General features: G+C 44.1%; 1 protein-coding gene across 2 annotated transcripts in view; it reads right to left on the bottom strand.

Moving 5' to 3' along the window:
* Positions 1-18,516, bottom strand: part of LOC142464298 (uncharacterized) — a 429,853-nt gene that overhangs the window by 10,883 nt on the left and 400,454 nt on the right. The window contains exon 1 of one of the 2 annotated variants that reach the window (XM_075567775.1): positions 15,306-15,373. The exons of the other annotated variant lie outside the window; for it this stretch is intronic. The gene's annotated coding sequence lies outside the window, so the exon portion shown is untranslated. Of the gene's footprint in view, positions 1-15,305; positions 15,374-18,516 lie in introns of those variants that run through there. 2 annotated transcript variants of the gene reach the window in all.

Here is an 18,516-nt window from a genome sequence, read left to right as displayed (position 1 = left end):
GGATGTCCACGGAATTCCTGCTTGGACATACAAGAAATATCTCCTGCCTTACATTTAAGATCTGGAGTTTTTACCCACTTTATTAAACAACATTTTACGTTTGTGTTATAACTGAACCACTTCATGCACATAAATATCATTTTTACATCTCAAAAATCAGGTTTCTGGGTGCTTTCGTTCTAGAATTAGTATTTTTCATTGAAATGCCGGCTTCTAGACTGCCATCATGTGTCGGTTAGAGGGTATGGGCAAGCAATGCATCTTGTCTTTTACCCTCACAGGCAGGGAATGGCCTGCAAATGGGGAACAAAAATGGCTGGGACAGGGCGACCACAGTAATGCATAGCAAATCATGTATTAACCCCTTCCTCCCCGTCACAACCATCCCTCCTCCTCCTGTTCATTTTATGTGATTTGCGGTTTTTTGCACATTGTCAATTCATGTTCTTCATTTTTGCTCATTAATACATATCAGCATTTCAAGTATCATTGATTCTTTTGTATTCATTCAGAGTGCGGGGAACACTGTGTTCGAAAAAGGATACCATGTTCTAATTTAAATACTACAATAAAAAAGTGAAATACAATTGTGTAAATATATGTAGTCATGAATATATATATTTTATAAAATAATGAGTATATATTTTTAATAATGTTATGTGTATCCGTGCTACTTATGCTAAGTTTGTTTTATAGCGTCAGATTCATCACACCAACCCTGTGGTGTAGCAGTTAGAGAATTGCACTAGCATATGAAAGATCATGGGTTAAATTCCTGCATGCTATGGTGTAACGCGGTCTCATTATGTGGACCCCGAGCACTGTGTTATAACGGGGTTCAGCTGTACTTTGATAGTTACCTCTCATTTTCAAGTATGTCCTGGGCATAGAGTTAAGATGACAAATAATACATGGTTACAAATACACAGTTACATAAGTGAACAGGGTATACATTATATACAAGACATTGCATGCACAGTTAGAGATCATATATATTAAAGGCTTATGTAACAGTTACAGCCCAGATTAAAATATGAGACAGCTTTAGTTTTGAAAGAATTTAAGACTGGTAGTGGCTGTGAGAGTCTCCAGTAGATTGTTCCAATTTTGGGGTGCACGGTAAGAGAAGGAGGAGCAGACGGATACTTTACTGAACCTTGGGACCATGAACAGTCTTTTGGAGTCAGATCTCAGATAAGTGCTGCATGTGGTAGGTGTGAGGAGCTTGTTCAGATAGACGGTTAGCTTGCCCAGAAAGTATTTGAAGGCAAGACAGGAGAGATTAACTTTGTGCCTAGACTCAAGTGATGACCAATCTAGTTCTTTGAGCATTTCGCAGTGATGTGTGTTGTAGTTGCACTGGAGAACAAAACGGTATATTGAATTATAGAGGGTATCAAGTTTGCTAAGGTGGGTTTGGAATGCCAAGCCATATGCTAAGGCCCCATAGTCGATAATTGGCATTAGCATCTGCTGTGCGATACGCTTTCTGACCCGCAAACTTAGGGAGGATTTGTTCCTGTAAAGTACACCTGGTTCGGCATAGGTTTTGGATGTCAGGGTATCAACGTGCTCCTAAATGTTAAAATGGGAGTCAAACCATATGCCCAAGTATTTAAAACTAGTAACAGGAGTTAGAGTGGCATTAGCGTTGGTTCTGATCTGGAGCTCAGTCATTGGAAGCTTTAAAAATGTAGCCTTGGTCCCAAATACCATTGTTACAGTCTTGTCAGTGTTTAAAAAACAGTTTGTTTTGGGGCGTGGCTTGGAGCCTAACAGCAAAGGCTGCGTTTGTTTGGAGCTCCTCCAGGCAAAGATATAATCAAATAAAAAACGAACTATAATTTGGCCAAAATACCCCAAACTAAGTACCCCTGGAGAAAGTAGGTGACGGGGGAGATTGGGAGACAAAAAACAAAGTAATTGGACAACATTTCGACCCTGCAAGTGAAACATAAAATAAAAAATAAAAAAAGCAAGCAAAGCAGAGAGCTGGCACGGCGGCCATCTGGTTTTGGCGGGCAGCCAGACTGCGGGCAGATCCTGCGTGCTCCGAAGGTTGGGCGACCGTGGTTGGGGAGGTAAGCGGAGACCCTGCCTACCTGTCAAGTGATCGACAGTGGCCCGGGGACCAGCGCTGCCCCATAAAGAAAAGAAATAAAAATCAATAAAGCAGAGGGACAGCTTCTAAAATGGCCGCCATTGCCCTGTGACAGGGGAGAGAGGAGGGAGAACTATATACAGGCTTACCTTCATCCCTGCAGTGGGTCCGGTTGGGCGCGCTCCCCCCAGCCAAACGACCCCCCAAGGGACATCATCGCAAGGCTGCACTTTTTTAGAATTAAAGAAGTCTGCCAAATCGCACGTGCCAAGGGGTCTGTGGAGTTTGAGGGGATCAAACTCCTAATATTTAAGGACCTTTCACCAACTACTTTACTTAAGCGCAAAGCCCTTGGTCCGGTCACCAGACTCCTCCGAGACAAGGGAATCAGGTACCGGTGGGTATTCCCCATTCGGTCTCCTGGTCCTAAAGAATGGGGCTGCACACACACTACGCAATCCTGAAGACCAGGACCGCTTTCTGCTGAAGCTGGGCCTGAAAGATCAAACCACTCACCTGCACGTCGCAGAAGCAGCCTCCCTGGAGCCGAGTGACCCGCCAACGCAGCAAGTCACAGGACACGTCTCTTAATTGAAGTCCGGCAAGATCCAGTTAAGCCTTAAAGCGGTATGACCACTGGACTGTCCGTTTGTTCATCTCCGTTGTTTATAAAGTTGGGACTTTCAAAGGTTTGGCCTGAGACGGCGGCCATCTTGCTACCCCCGCGGACTCGCCCTGCACTCAGAAGCGGCCAGCAGCCATCTTGAAGGTCCCGAGCAGCACTACAGAGGAGGGAGACCCAGAAGGAGGGGGCCCCCTCCACTCCCTACGGGGGACCCACTGAGGAGACCTGATTTCTGCGGATGGCGCATCTGACCGCCGCCTCCTCCCCCCACATTCGTGCACAAATCACCCCTCGTTGCGGACAGCGGAGCCTACGGCGTCACATAGGCGCCATCATAAAGGACGCCCCATTAGTCCCGAGAGGAGAGTTTACACTCCAAGGCATACATGTACCAAACACCCAAAATAGTGTGAGGGGGGAGGAGTGGGTCGTTGTTTGTCGGGGGGTCATGCGGGGGTGGGGGGGGCGTCGGTGCAAGGGATATGCCCGCCACTGCAGAGAAAGAGACCCAGGTCGCTTCCGCCCCCTACCTCCTGTAATGGGACATATTTTATGCACAATGTGTGATATCAGAGGAAGACAGCCAAAGGAGGGGTTGTGAGTTAGAGGTGTTAGTTATTGCTCTCACCATTACCGATGCCCTTCCTAGCATTGCAATACCGCTGAGCCCACATCTGAGACCTCCCCAGCCTAAACCCCCCCTCCTGTGGGAAGCTGCGTTCCTAACAGGTTGATGTCCCTTTAACCCAGACAACCGCCGTCAAGTTTACCCTGCTGTTCTCAGGTTTACCTTGTCCCTAAAATTAACAGTTCAAAAGGTTCCGAGATTATTCATATCACTGTTAAGGAAAAAACAAAAAAAAACAAATGTTATACAAAGTTCACACTAGTTATATTATCTATAAAAGTCGAGGGGGAGCCTTCTCCCTTCCCTGGCTATCGTCATGAAGCCGACATGGCATGTCCTATCTTATTCTAGGACACGCCACAAAGTCCTCTGGGAGGAGTATGCCCCAAACACCAGGGGCAACTGCACAGGCTGTGCAGATAATTGCTGGCAATTTGCCCTCCCAAAGGCAAGAGATCCACAGGGGTCCTTGACCCTCAGTGGTTCTCCATTGTTGTTTACACTACCGACACGCTTTATCACTCTGCGGCCAGATCCGCAAGCCGGGAGATTTCCCGGCTTGCTAGTGGCCGCCCCTCGGCGTGCCGCGCGTCATAGACGCGCGGTCACGCGTCTTCGGGAGCATGCGCCCCCTGCACGCGCGTCCAGGGGCTCCCCGAGGGAGCCCTGGTGTCCCGCGATCGCGGGATAGCGGCAGGGGGTTCCGGGGGACCCGGCGGACCCGGCAGCGGTAGGGAGAGCGCCCCGATCGGCGGGCGCTCTTCCGCTGCTTCGGCGCGCGCCCGTCACTCTCGGGCGCGCGCCAGGCTACTGCTGCGGCCAAGAACGGGCAAATGCTCGAATAAACCTGGCCGCAGCAGTATGTTGTTAATGTTTTTTTGTCTCCTTCCCTCTCCCTCCCCTCCCCACCGGATTGCCGCGACATCTGACCGAAGTCATTGACCGTCTCAGCGACGCCCTCAATTCAAAGACACTGGAGGTACAGGTACAACACACCACCACTCTGCATAACTCACAGTTCCCACTTACACTAGTCCTCCAAAACACCTTGCCATGGGGTTGATTATATTATCTCACAATGTAAAAGGCCTCAACAGCCCAAACAAGAGAAAGATAGCATGCAATGACTATCAAAGAAGGCAGGCGGACATTATCCTAATCCAGGAAACACACTTCAGCTCTAAGAACACACCAAAATACCTGGACAAACATTACCGACAATTTTATACCTCCTCTTCCACTACAAAAAAACAAGGAGTAGCCATCATCTTCCACAATAAATGCCCTTTCCACCTAGAGAAAACCCTCAAGGATAAGGAAGGCAGATACCTAATCTTAGTGTGCACGCTCAATGATCAACCACTTACATTGGCAACACTATATGCCCCCAATAACCTAGATCCGCAATTCTTTACGACGTTTTTCAACAAATTGCACACAGCTGCCCAAGGCCCCATAATCGTGGCAGGAGACTTTAATCTAGCTCTAAACCCCAAACTCGATAGATCAAACCTAACACAGCGTTACCCAAAGGCTATCCCAAAGGCCCTACGTAGGGGTTTGGCTAAAAACCAATTGTTGGACATATGGCGCGAACATCACCCCCACGACAGGGATTACACCTTCTTCTCCCATCCGCATTCAACATATAGCAGAATCGACTACTTCTTTATCTCTAGCAGACTGGTTCCGAAGATCTCCCATACCGGGATCCATGATATTTCATGGTCGGATCACGCATCTATAGAGCTGAGATGCACACAGTTAACCTTATATAGGCCAGGAGCAAACTGGAAATTGAACGAGTCTCTCCTGAAAGACCCGGGATTCTCTCAATTTATAGCTGACGAAATAAAACATTATTTTGAAAACAACATAGGATCAGTCGACACTCAGCTTTCCTTATGGGAGGCCCACAAAGCAACCCTGAGAGGGGTTCTAATTGGACTAGCCTCCAAAACGAAAAAAATTAAAACCGCCAAAACTAGATTATTACAGTCTAAACTAAAACAACTCTCAGATGAACATAAACAAAATCACGACCCCAGTACCCCCAAACAACTGAAAGATGTTCAAATCGAGCTAAATCTGCTGTTAACCGCCCAGGCAGACGCTTCGCTGAATTGGTCAAAGAGGACGTTTTTTGATAAAGCAAACAAGCCAGATACCATGCTTGCAAATAAATTACGACCCAAAACCCCGAATTATAACATCCAGGCCATTAGAAATAAGGAAGGAACCATCTCAGGTAACCCTATAGTTATCGTGGAGGAATTTAAACAATATTACGAAAACCTCTATAATGGTGATAAAATTACGCATAATACCCAAACAGATAAAGCAAGAGGTAATTTCCTCAGCAACTCGAACCTAACGCAGCTGACGACAGAGGAGAGAGAGGTCCTGGGCAAAGAGTTTACTCTAGAAGATGTATCCCTAGTAATTAATAATCTGAAACCATCGAAGGCTCCAGGGCCAGATGGCTTCTCAGGCCTATATTATAAAAAATATAACGAAATACTAGCCCCCTACCTGCTCAAGGTGTTTAACTCAGTTTTAGCAGGAAGCCCCTTCCCCGAACGCATGCTCCAAGCGTCGATATCAATAATCCATAAACCGGGGAAAGACCCCCTAGACTGTAAGAGTTATAGGCCCATCTCACTTATCAATACAGACATTAAAATCTACGCCAAATTAATTGCCAACCGTTTAAGTCAGATCCTACCTAGACTAATACACCCAGATCAAGTCGGCTTTGTTAAAGATAGAAAAGCGGCCGATAACATCCGGCGAATCATTGATCTGATTGAAATAGCTAATTTTAACAAAGTAAAAGTTATGGTGTTAAGTCTAGATGCCAAAAAGGCGTTTGATAGGATCGACTGGGCATATTTGAGGGACACGCTTGGAGCATTTGGGTTCGACAGTCAATTAATCACTGCCATTATGGCTCTATACGCCGGCCCAACAGCCAGAGTGACTCACCAAGGGTTCCCCTCGGACCCCTTCAAGATTAGAAGTGGCACGAGACAGGGTTGCCCCCTCTCCCCCTTGCTCTTTGCCATGTGCATGAAGCCCCTTGCGGCGCAAGTTAGAGCTAACCCGGATATAACGGGAATCTCAATTGGCACCCAAACTCACAAATTGGCACTATACGCGGACGATGTCCTTATGATGGTATCTAAACCCCTCACCTCTCTCCCCAACCTCTTCAGCTTGCTGGACTCATTCAATAAAATATCAGGGTTTAAGATCAACCAAACGAAATCTGAGGCCTTAAACATCACGATCCCGAAAGTTGAAGAAAAGCTTACAGTATATCACTTAACTTTAACTTTCGTTGGCAAATTAACGCGATCAAATACCTAGGGGTCTTTATTACCCGAACATATAGAGAACTTTACAAAGCTAACTACCCCAAACTCATTCGTACCCTGACAGAAGATCTAAGGTGCTGGGCAAAATGTAATATTTCCTGGATAGGCAAAATATACAGCACAAAGATGAATTTACTCCCACGTATCCTATATTTATTCCAAACACTCCCAGTTCCCCTACATCTGCCAGAAATTAACAAGTTACAAGCCACCTTATCCAAATTTATTTGGGGAGGTAAAAAAGCTCGAATTAATAAACTAACATTATTGAAACAACCATCAGAAGGTGGCTTGGCAGTACCTTGCTTGGTTTCGTACTACAAAGCGGCCCAATTATGTCAAATCTCTCAATGGCACACAAACCCCGATTCGAAAAGATGGGTAGCTATTGAGAACTTGGCCTGCTCCCCACTGGAGTTGAGCCAACTGATGTGGACCCCAAAAATAGCAAGATTAAAAGCTATACCTCAGCCGCTATCCTCAATGACCAATTCACTAGCAGTTTGGGAAGGGGTAAAAATCAAATGTGGCCTCACCACCAAAAATACACTGATGACACCCCTTTGGGGGAACCCACACTTTGCTCCAGGCCTTGAGGGTGCAAACTTTATAACTTGGAAACATAATCATATCTTAAGACTTAAAGATCTGGAGGGAAGCGACAGCAAAATTAGAACTTTTGATCAAATTAGACTAGAGACAAAAATCCCGCACTCCGAATTCTTTAGATACCTCCAGATCAGAGCATTTTATAACAAAACTAGCCCACACCCCCCATTGACAATATTCGAACAGCTCTGTCTTAGAGAGACACCAACTAAAGGACTCACATCGCAGATGTATAGAGAAGTGGTCGGTTCAGCACCTAAGGTCATAAATAAATTAGGATACATGTTGAAATGGGAAGTAGATCTTGGTGAGACTATAGATGCAGACTCATGGACACAGATTGCAACATCAGCTGCCAAAAGCGCAATTTGTACAACATTAAAGGAGAACGCATATAAAGTCCTGATGAGGTGGTATCTGACCCCACTCAAATGATCTAAATTTTCCAAAGGAATCTCCCCACTGTGCCCGCGACAGTGTGGGGAACCGGCGGATCTGTTCCATATGCTGTGGTCTTGCCCTCGAATCGTTCCACTATGGTACTCAATCAGAGATTGGCTTGAGAGGATTTTGGGCCTCAAAATTCCTTTTGACCCGGGGCTCTTCTTATTGGGCAGAGCCCTTGGAGGTCTCTCAAAATCAGACCTGAAACTTATTGCTCACTTTGCAATTGCAACGAGGAGTGCGATCGCAGCTATATGGAAACAACGAGAAATCCCTTTAATTCCCAAGATTCGAAACAAAATTTGGTTCATCTGCCAGATGGAGAAGTTAACGAGTTTAGTTAACGACTCTGGCGATAATTTTCTAAAAGTTTGGTCACCTTGGTTGGCGCAGACAGAAATCCCGGGGGTAGTAAGAGCCACAATTTTGCTTTAATATTGATAAGGTCCGTTCTCCTATAATGCGGTATTAATTAGGGACTCCAGAAGGACCTACCAAGGAGCTCCACCCACAGGATCTGGTAGAGAGTAAATGACCACCTAAGTAACTAGTGAACCCTGTACACATACGTCAATCCGGGTGAGATCTGCGGCAATCTGGCGTCCCCCCTCCCCTGATCCCCCCCCTCCCCTCCCCCACCCTTACCTCCCCTTTCTTGTCTTTTAAGTTATTTATTATTTCTCTAAGCCTACAGTTAAAATGTTATTGAAAAGAAATGTATCACAGTCGTCGTACAGTTTTATTCCTGAAAATGCATGACACCATTTTTGTTCCGGTACTGTATTATAACTGTAACTGACTTGTAAAACCAATAAAAATGACAAGTTAAAAAAAAAAAAAAAACAGTTTGTTTTGGGAAATTTTCAAGTCTCAAAAAGTCAGATTGAAGTATGTGTTCAAGGTCGGAGAGGCTATGGCTGTGTGTATATAAGATTGTGTCATCTGCATACATGTGTATTGAAGTTCACTTACAAGCTGTAGGAAGATCATTGATGAATACTGAGAAGAGTAGGGGCCCCAGAACAGGCTTGCAGGACACCACAGGTGATATCCATGGGGTTCAAGTTAGAACCTGAGAAACACATGTTGGTATCTACCTGATAGGTAGGAATGAAACCAGTTTAAAGCATGCTTCCCTATTCCATAGCACGAGTTTAAACAAGATAGCATGATCAACAGTATCAAAAGCCTTTGCAAAATCTAGGAATATTGCACCAGTGAGTTGTCCCTGTTCCATTCTACACTGGATTTCATTGCAAACTTTTAGCAGGGTATTGGGGCGAATGCCAGATTGGTATTGGCTAGGGAAATTTGTCTTGTTATACAGAGGCAACACACTTTATTCTAACTCGGCTAGTTCCGCAAATTTCAGAATATCCCGGTGATGTTCGGTTTTGTATCGTTTTCGCCCGGAGTGTATTGCGTTATTTTCCCGGCTGTGATTTAAGCATTTTATTCCCGCTGGCTGCAATACTGCAATGCCGTGTAAAAACACATGGGGGCGTTTGCGAGCTGTTGTCTTTGAAGCCGTCCCCTATAACCCCTAACAAACAGTACTGTACACATACAGTACTGCATATGCACATCAATGATACTATGGGCCGGCGGGGGCGAGATGTGTTTGCAGCAGAGAGAGATCCGCTGCTCTCTCTGCGCAAACATCGGCACATTAAAAATTATTTAAAATACATTTTTATTCATAGTGTACATGTGCAGGGGGTCTCCGGAGCTGAACCGCGTTGGTTTCAGGTCCAGGGACCCCCTGCTTCCCGAGATACAGCCCCCTTTATGAGGTGCCGGTATCCCTCTGCATTTAAAAGTCCCGATCACGTGACCGCGGCCTGTAAACCAAGCAGAGGGATACTGGCACCCCTAAAGGGGCCTGTATCTCGGGGAGCAGGGGGTCCCCGGACCTAAAACCAAAACGTTTCTGCTCCGGAGGCCCTCTGCACATGTACAGTATAAATAAAACACATATATAAATAAACACTCGTTCTTTACCTTAGCGGCTATGTGCTATGGTAACGAAGCAGCATTTCTGTATTTTAATAATATTGTACAGTGAGCAGGGGGTTCCCTGAGCCAGAAATTAATGCTCAGGGGACCCCCTGCTCCTGCACAATATTATTAAAATACAGAAATGCTGCTTCATTACCATAGCTGATAGCCGCTAAGGCAATGAAGGGTTAAGGCAGAATAAACAATAAATACATTAAATACATATTTTTAATGTGTGTTAAACTTCCCTGCCTTCACTGTAATCTATGTAAAAAACCCTCCCCCTATTGTGTGTGTTAAACCTCCCTGCCTTCACTGTAATTTATATAAAAACCCCTCCCCCTATTGTGTCTGCTAAACTTCCCTGCTTTGACTAATCTGTGTAAGCCCCCCTCCCCCTATTGTGACGGTTAAATCTCCCTGGCCTGTGTTTCTGTGAGTGCAGTGTACTGTATGTAAATGTGGGGAGGGGGAGGGGGATCCCGTGTAAATAACCACACCCACACCCACTACCCACTACCCACCTGCACATGGCCCCTCCACTGCTGCAAAACAGAGACAAAAATTAAAACATACAAAGTAATGTCCCCTAACCCCTTAATTACCATAGCGGTTATTAACTGCTACAGTCATTAAGGGGTTAACCCACCCTCACCCACCACTCGGGATGCCTACATACCCTCCCACACTAACCCATCCTCCGTGAGGCCTAACCACCCTCACCCAGTACCCACAAGGGAGGCCTACCCACATACCGTTGGGGAAACACCCCCCCCCCACCCCCAGTACCCACAATAAAAACAATACAGTGACCCACAATAAACATCATTCTATTTATTAAATACATTACCCACCCCCTGTGCCCCCCCCCCCATAAATACATGATTTATTCTTTTACATACAGGGTTCATAACGCAGCCCCACGCGAGTCCCCGATGGGCTGGCGGGGCACCTGGACAGACCTACAGGGTACCAGCAGCCCTTTTTAAACAGGTTCTGGAGGCCTGCTGGTGGGTCCCGCCAGCACCATGGCCCCCAGGTGGTCTCCTTGGGTCACCGTGGGCCACAATTGGGTCCCCACGGTAGGCCCGCGGATGTCTGGGAGCCCCGGTTCAGACCCACAGGTGTCTGCGGGGCCTCGGGTGGTTCCCACGGGGGTCTGGGGAACTCACGAGTGCTCACTACGGGTCCGCGGTGCCCCCACAGAAGTGGGACCACACATCATCCCCGCACCTACGGGTCGCGGTGCCCCCACAGATGTGAGGCCACCGCTTCATCCCCGCATGTGTCATCCGTGGAACCACCAGCCTGATACCCGTGGGATACCCGAGGCGATCCGCAGGTGGTCTCCAGAGGTCCCACGCAGAACCACGGAACAAACCCTGAATGTAAAAAAAATAAACCTGGCCTATACATTCAATACATACACATCCCCCCCATCCCCAACACCTACAGTACAATAATGTGCAAAATAACTATTATCCAGATATGGATAATAGATTAATTGCCCATTATTAAAAACAGTAACTAGCATATTAAAATAAATAAAGTACTACTGACCTCATCAATACGAAGTGTCCGTCGCCAGCAACATCCTTGTCTTGCCCACAAAATACATAGCCAAAACAAAGCCAATACATTGCAAGTACATTCAGATATCAATTAACCCCTTAAACACCTTATCAGATAATAACCGCAAAGGTGATTAAGGGGTTAAGTCACACTGGCCAGATACCCACCTTCACCCATGAATTTGTACAGTGGCTTCATCATGCAACTATATACATACATATATATATATATATACCACCAGGACCATTATAAAAAGCTAACCGCAGATCCTACAGCGGTATATAAGCGTGAGGTGGATTCAATTATCACAATGGGACTAAATAATGGCTGGATCTCAGAGGATTTGGCTAAATTCTTGACCACTGACTTTCCGATTATGCCTGTACTCTACACCTTGCCTAAGGTACATAAATCTCTCATAGCACCGCCGGGTAGACCAATAATCTCGGCGCGGTCATCACTATGCCACCCACTGTCACAGTTTGTTGATTTTCACCTACAGCCTATGGTCCTACAGATGTCATCATATATTAAAGATACTACGGACTTCATAACTAAACTGTCAGCACTAACATTGGATTTAACAGATGTCCTGCTTGTGACACTTGACGTGTCAAGCTTGTACACTAACATCCCCCACCAGGAGGGGATGGAAGCTGTCAGGAGCCATCTACACAGTACCGGCCGAGGAGATGGTCCTCCATCAGAGTTCCTTATGACTCTCATAGATCTTATATTACATAAGAATTACTTCAGATTCGAACGGACGTACTATCTCCAACTCATGGGAACTGCTATGGGGTCTAATATGGCCCCATCTTATGCGAATATCTATATGGACACATATGAGCAGACACACCTTCTACATGATTCTCCACACGCTGAGTCTATTTTATATTATGCTAGATTCATCGATGATGTGTTCCTCCTGTGGGGTGGGGGCGAACATGATCTGTTGGAATTTATTCATTATGTGAATCTCATACCATCAAACATACGCTTCACGTACCAGTACAGTGCCACTAATATAGTGTTCCTGGATACCGTGGTATACAAGGAAAATAATGTATTATGTACTAGAATACATACAAAGGACACAGATAAGAATACTCTCTTAGACGCTCAGAGTCATCACCCTCCCCCTCTAAAGAGGGGACTCCCCTTTTCACAAATGCTCCGGGTACGGAGAATTACAAGCGATCCTACGCATGTTGAAGCAGCTTTACAGAAAATGGCAGATCGCTTCAGAGAGAGGGGCTACGATCGGACAGAAATTGATCAAGCATTAGCCAAAGCACGTTTACCAACAAGGGGTGATCTACTGAAACCTACGGTGACAACCATTGAAAATGATCGGTTTCACATAGTAACAACATATAGTACTGCCTCAAGCCAGATACAACGCAGTATAAAGCAAAACTGGCACATTTTGGCGAATGATAAACGTATCGGAAAACATTTTGAGTCCCCACCCCTCTTTTGCTATCGGCGGGGTCGGAATGTGGGGGATTACCTCATAAAGGCGGACCCAGTGGATAAATATGCAGCGAAAACGACCTGGCTAACAAAAGCTCCGGGGGTGCACAAGTGTAGAGGTTGTGTAAATTGCCAGTATTTAATGCTGGGCAACATTTTTATGCATCCGCATAAAGGTTATCCAATTAAAATTGTGGATTTTCTCAATTGTGACTCAAAATTTGTAGTCTACATTATCAAATGCCCCTGTGGGCTTCTTTACGTGGGCAAGACATCGCGTATGCTTAAGGAACGAATAGCAATGTATCGTTCCACAATACGCAAGGCCCTTGCTGACCCCACCAATTCTGATGATCTTAAGCTGTTACCAGTGGCAAGGCACTTTAAGCTTAAACAGCACAGCTTAGCCACCTTTCGTTGTATGCCCGTTGTACAAGCCCATACTCCAACCAGGGGAGGAAATAGACACAGGCTTTTGCTCCAGCTTGAGGCGAGGATGATTCACAGACTGGATTCTATGGCCCCCAAAGGCCTGAATGAGGACATGAACTTGGGTTGTTTTTTGTAATTTTTTGTAATTTTTTGTAATTATTACTGTTCAACATCAACTGTATGTACAGTATACATGGATCAGCGTAGTTCAAAATGATTATGTAAAAGGCATTTATTATACAGTATATTTTACTACAGCTTGTATATTCTTGTCGTTCAGCTTCTTCCATTGATTTTATTTTCCCCTCCCGGTTCTCTTCACTTTACCCTCACTGTGTATTGGGTGTTCTTTATTCCACATTTTTGCAGGTCCGTATATTGTATATTTATGTAGTTCTACAGACAGTATGTTCCTTTATTTGATCGCACTTTGTGTCTTTAGCAGTACTGGTATACTAGGGGTTAACTAGCAACCTATGTATATCCATGCAGCATGTGACGCCGACAGGTTTATTATGGGTTACCCGACTGGGATTACAGCGGGTTCTATCTGTCATAGGATTCTACTGATATACGCATGCCAGTATCTGTTATTCTTAGGTGCTGTTTAGAAGTAAATTCATCACTGCTACAGCACATACACATTTGCAGTGGTGTATCTATACACGTGCAGTACACATGACAACCACCGGTGTCTGCTGCCTTTAAAGAGTTGAGCACACATGTTGTTGCCTTGAAAACCGGGCCTGCTGATGCAGCATCAGTTTGTTTACATGCAATGACACTGACAGCTTGGGTTTGATCATGTGACTTGGATTCCCCAATAGGAGTACAGACATGGAGTTGGAGCATGATCTAATTAAATTGTATTATGCACAGCTGTTTTGTCGCCCGATGATGATGCTTTCTGATGATGTGGAGATGTTTATGTCACTTGGGTGTTGGGGTATATAAGTCATTCACTGTCCTGTGTCTGTTGCACCACCCTGAGGAAGATCCCCCTGTGGGATCGAAACGTTGGAGTTATGTGCTGTATTTAATACATTTATTTTCATTCACCTGAGTGCTGTCTCCCTTTTTGCTGCTATGCGGTAATGTATACTTTTATATATATATATATATATATATATATATACACACACACACACACACGATGAACCAATATACAAATAAATGTAGAAGGGTTATCAAAACCGTACTCTCCTACAAATAACACTTCTCCATACAGACACACTACAATAAAATCAATTTCCTTTAATAATCCTAACTGATCTCACAATCTAAATCATCAAATGCCAATGAAACACCTCACATTCCAATCAATAGATTGCATTTACATTGTATAAATGATGCATAAAATCTATGCACCATATACATTCTGCAAATGAATGTTAGCAATATCATTGCAAGCAAAATACAAACACTTCCAAACAAGTTAACTATTTTAACCAATCAAGTAAACAAAAATCAATTAGCAATCATTATTTACATCCCTAAACAATTGACAGTCCATCCCGAACAATGAAACAATTAACTAATTCACGCCTGGAGCAGCAGAACAATTTAGCATGTGAAAAAATATAAGTACCAACCAGAATACAAACTTTAAAACCAAGGCTATCCCTGACCTCCCTCAAACACACAATACAATACCAAGGATTACATCTATCTAATTTTAAAATACTTTAAACTCACAATAAAGCATAGCAGCATAGACAAATTAATTTAAAACACATCAAATCAAGCTTTTAAAACAACATCATTTCTTACCCTGTATGTATATATCTCTCTAGACAGTAGCCGTGTTAGTCCAGTTGCGATAGTGCAGAATAAATGAGTTCTTCAGTATTAGGTGATAAATTGTTAGTCCAATAAAAAAGGTATCACCTAATACTGAAGAACTCATTTATTCTGCACTCTCTCTAGACATATATACATACAGTGGCAAGAAATGATATACCACAAAAAAAAAAATACACATGTTAAAAAACCTTTTAAAAAAATTAACAAGTTAAATAAAATACATTTCTTTAGTTCACTTACCATTACTTGGCCCCACCGACTCCCGTTGCGCAGCTTACTCACGAACCAACCCACAAGGCACAGGAACCCATAAAATAATAAACCATAAAAAAATAAACATTAAACTAAAAATCCAAATCAATCCACGGGTCTTCTATTTGTAATCCATCTTCATCTGTATTCTTCTATCTTCTTCCGGGTGGGGTCTTCTTCCCGTCCTCGGCCACGCCCTTGTCTTCTTTCTTCTCCTCCGCGGCGTCTGGCTTCAAAATGAGACGACATAGGCTTTTAAAGGCCTATGATGGCACATTTTCGTCATGGTTCCCACGGTCCTGATTGGGCCGTGAAAACCATGTGTTTTGGCCGACAAAAATAAAAATTATGACGTCACTTAAAGGCAATGAAAGCACAGCCAATCAGAATGGCTTTGCTTCAATTGCCTTTAAGATGACGTCATTAAAAGACACATGGTCGTCCACACATGGTACGGTAGCCAATCAGAGCGTGGGAACTCCATCCCTCTGTGTGGGTGTGGTTATTTACACGGGATCCCCCTCCCCCTCCCAGTACACTGCACTCACAGAAACACAGGCCAGGGAGATTTAACCGTCACAATAGGGGGAGGGGGGCTTACACAGATTAGTCAAAGCAGGGAAGTTTAGCAGACACAATAGGGGGAGGGGGTTTTACATAGATTACAGTGAAGGCAGGGAGGTTTAACACACACATTAAAAATATGTATTTAATGTATTTATTGTTTATTCTGCCTTAACCCTTCATTGCCTTAGCGGCTATCAGCTATGGTAATGAAGCAGCATTTCTGTATTTTTAATAATATTGTGCAGGAGCAGGGGGTCCCCTGAGTTTTGATTTCTGGCTTAGGGAACCCCCTGCTCACTGTGCAATATTATTAAAAATACAGAAATGCTGCTTCATTACCATAGCACATAGCCACAAAGGTAAAGAACGATTCTTTATTGATGTGTGTGTTTTATTTATACTGTAGATGTGCAGAGGGTCTCCGGAGCAGAAACGTTTTGGTTTTAGGTCCGGGGACCCCCTGCTCCCCGAGATACAGGCCCCTTTAGGGGGTGCCGGTATCCCTCTGCTTGGTTTACAGGCCGCAGTCACGTGATCGGGACCTTTAAACGCAGAGGGATACCGGCACCTCATAAAGGGGACTGTATCTCGGGAAGCAGGGGGTCCCCGGACCTGAAACCAATGCGGTTCAGCTCCGGAGACCCCCTGCACATGTACACTATGAATAAAAATGTATTTCAAATGTATTTTTTTATATTCATTTATTTATATTTATTTTTTGGGCGCCTGCTGTGTGAGTTTTTTTTATTGTGGGTAGCGGGGGTGGGTGAAGGGGGTATTAGCCCCAACAGTGGTTGTTTAGGGCTTGCGGGAGGGGTTAACCCCTTCATGACCGTATGACGAGTATGTTTATATGTTAAACCGGATCTAAAACCTATTGTCATAAATGGAACTTTTTCAGGTTGGGCTAAAGTCGTGAGTGGAGTACCTCAAGGATCGGTACTGGGACCCCTGCTTTTTAACTTGTTTATTAATGACCTTGAGGTTGGGATCGAGAGCAAAGTCTCCATCTTTGCTGATGATACTAAATTGTGTAAGGTAATAGAATCAGAGCAGGATGTAATTTCTCTTCAGAAGGACTTGGAGAGACTGGAAACGTGGGCAGGTAAATGGCAGATGAGGTTTAATACAGATAAATGTAAGGTTATGCATTTGGGATGCAAGAATAAAAAGGCGACTTACAAATTAAATGGAGATATATTGGGGGAATCCTTGATGGAGAAGGATTTAGGAGTGCTTGTAGACAGCAGGCTTAGCAATAGTGCCCAATGTCATGCAGTAGCTGCAAAGGCAAACAAGATCTTATCTTGCATCAAACGGGCAATGGATAGAAGGGAAGTAAACATAATTATGGCCCTTTACAAAGCATTAGTAAGACCACACCTTGAATATGGAGTACAATTTTGGGCACCAATCCTAAGAAAAGACATTATGGAACTAGAGAGTGCAGAGAAGAGCCACCAAATTAATAAAGGGGATGGACATTCTAACTTATGAGGAGAGGCTAGCTAAATTAGATTTATTTACTGTACATTAGAAAAGAGGCGTCTAAGAGGGGATATGATTACTATATACAAATATATTCAGGGACAATACAAGGAGCTTTTAAAAGAACTATTCATCCCACGGGCAGTACAAAGGACTCAGGGCCATCCCTTAAGGTTGGAGGAAAGGAAATTTCACCAGCAACAAAGGAAAGGGTTCTTTACAGTAAGGGCAGTTAAAATGTGGAATTCATTACCCATGGAGACTGTGATGGCAGATACAATAGATTTGTTCAAAAAAAGGTTGGACATCTTTTTAGATGGGAAAGGTATACAGGGATATACCAAATAAGTATACATGGGAAGGATGTTGATCAAGGGATTAATCCGATTACCAATTCTTGGAGTCAGGAAGAAATTATTTTTTCCTCTTAATGGGGTTTTTTGTTTGCCTTCCTCTAGATCAATAAGTAAGTATAGATATAGGATAAAGTATCTGTTGCCTAAATTTAGCATAGGTTGAACTTGATGGCCGTACGTCTTTTTTCAACCTCATCTACTATGTAACTATGTAACTTGTGTGTGGATTTTGTGGTTTTTAGGGTCAAGCCAATTGAAGTTGAAATCCCCAAGAACTAGCAGCACACTCTTCTCATTCAGAGAGGAAATGGAGTCAGGTAACCTGACTCCAGAGGCGCATCGCATTCAGAGAGAGAATACACACAGACAGCATCACACCAATATTTATTGGGACACGCTTTTAAAGATTTGGGAATCTGGGAGTACCCACTGCACAGAACCGAACACTCACACTATTATTATTGTGTTAACATATTGCACTATATTTTGTATGTGTTTTATTTTGCATAGATCTGCACTCCCCAATACTTCTGGACTACGACTTGTGTGGGATTGAGGAAATCCAATCCTTTATGGGTTTGAGCAGCGAAGTATTATCGTTCCATTTATTTGTCACTAATTTATTATCACTTACACCTATCACGGGGTGTGTTCTATTAGAACTATATCTGATCTAAGCGCTGGTTTGGTATACACATCTAGTGTACCTCATTCTGTCCCGTCTAGATTACTGTAACCTCCTGCTGTCCGACCTTCCTGCCTCCCACCTGTCTCCCCTACAATCTATC

Source organism: Ascaphus truei, chromosome 12 (assembly GCF_040206685.1).
Source record: "Ascaphus truei isolate aAscTru1 chromosome 12, aAscTru1.hap1, whole genome shotgun sequence".
NCBI lineage: Eukaryota > Metazoa > Chordata > Amphibia > Anura > Ascaphidae > Ascaphus > Ascaphus truei.
Note: the sequence above shows the minus strand (reverse complement) of the source record. Positions and strands in the feature narration are given on the sequence as shown.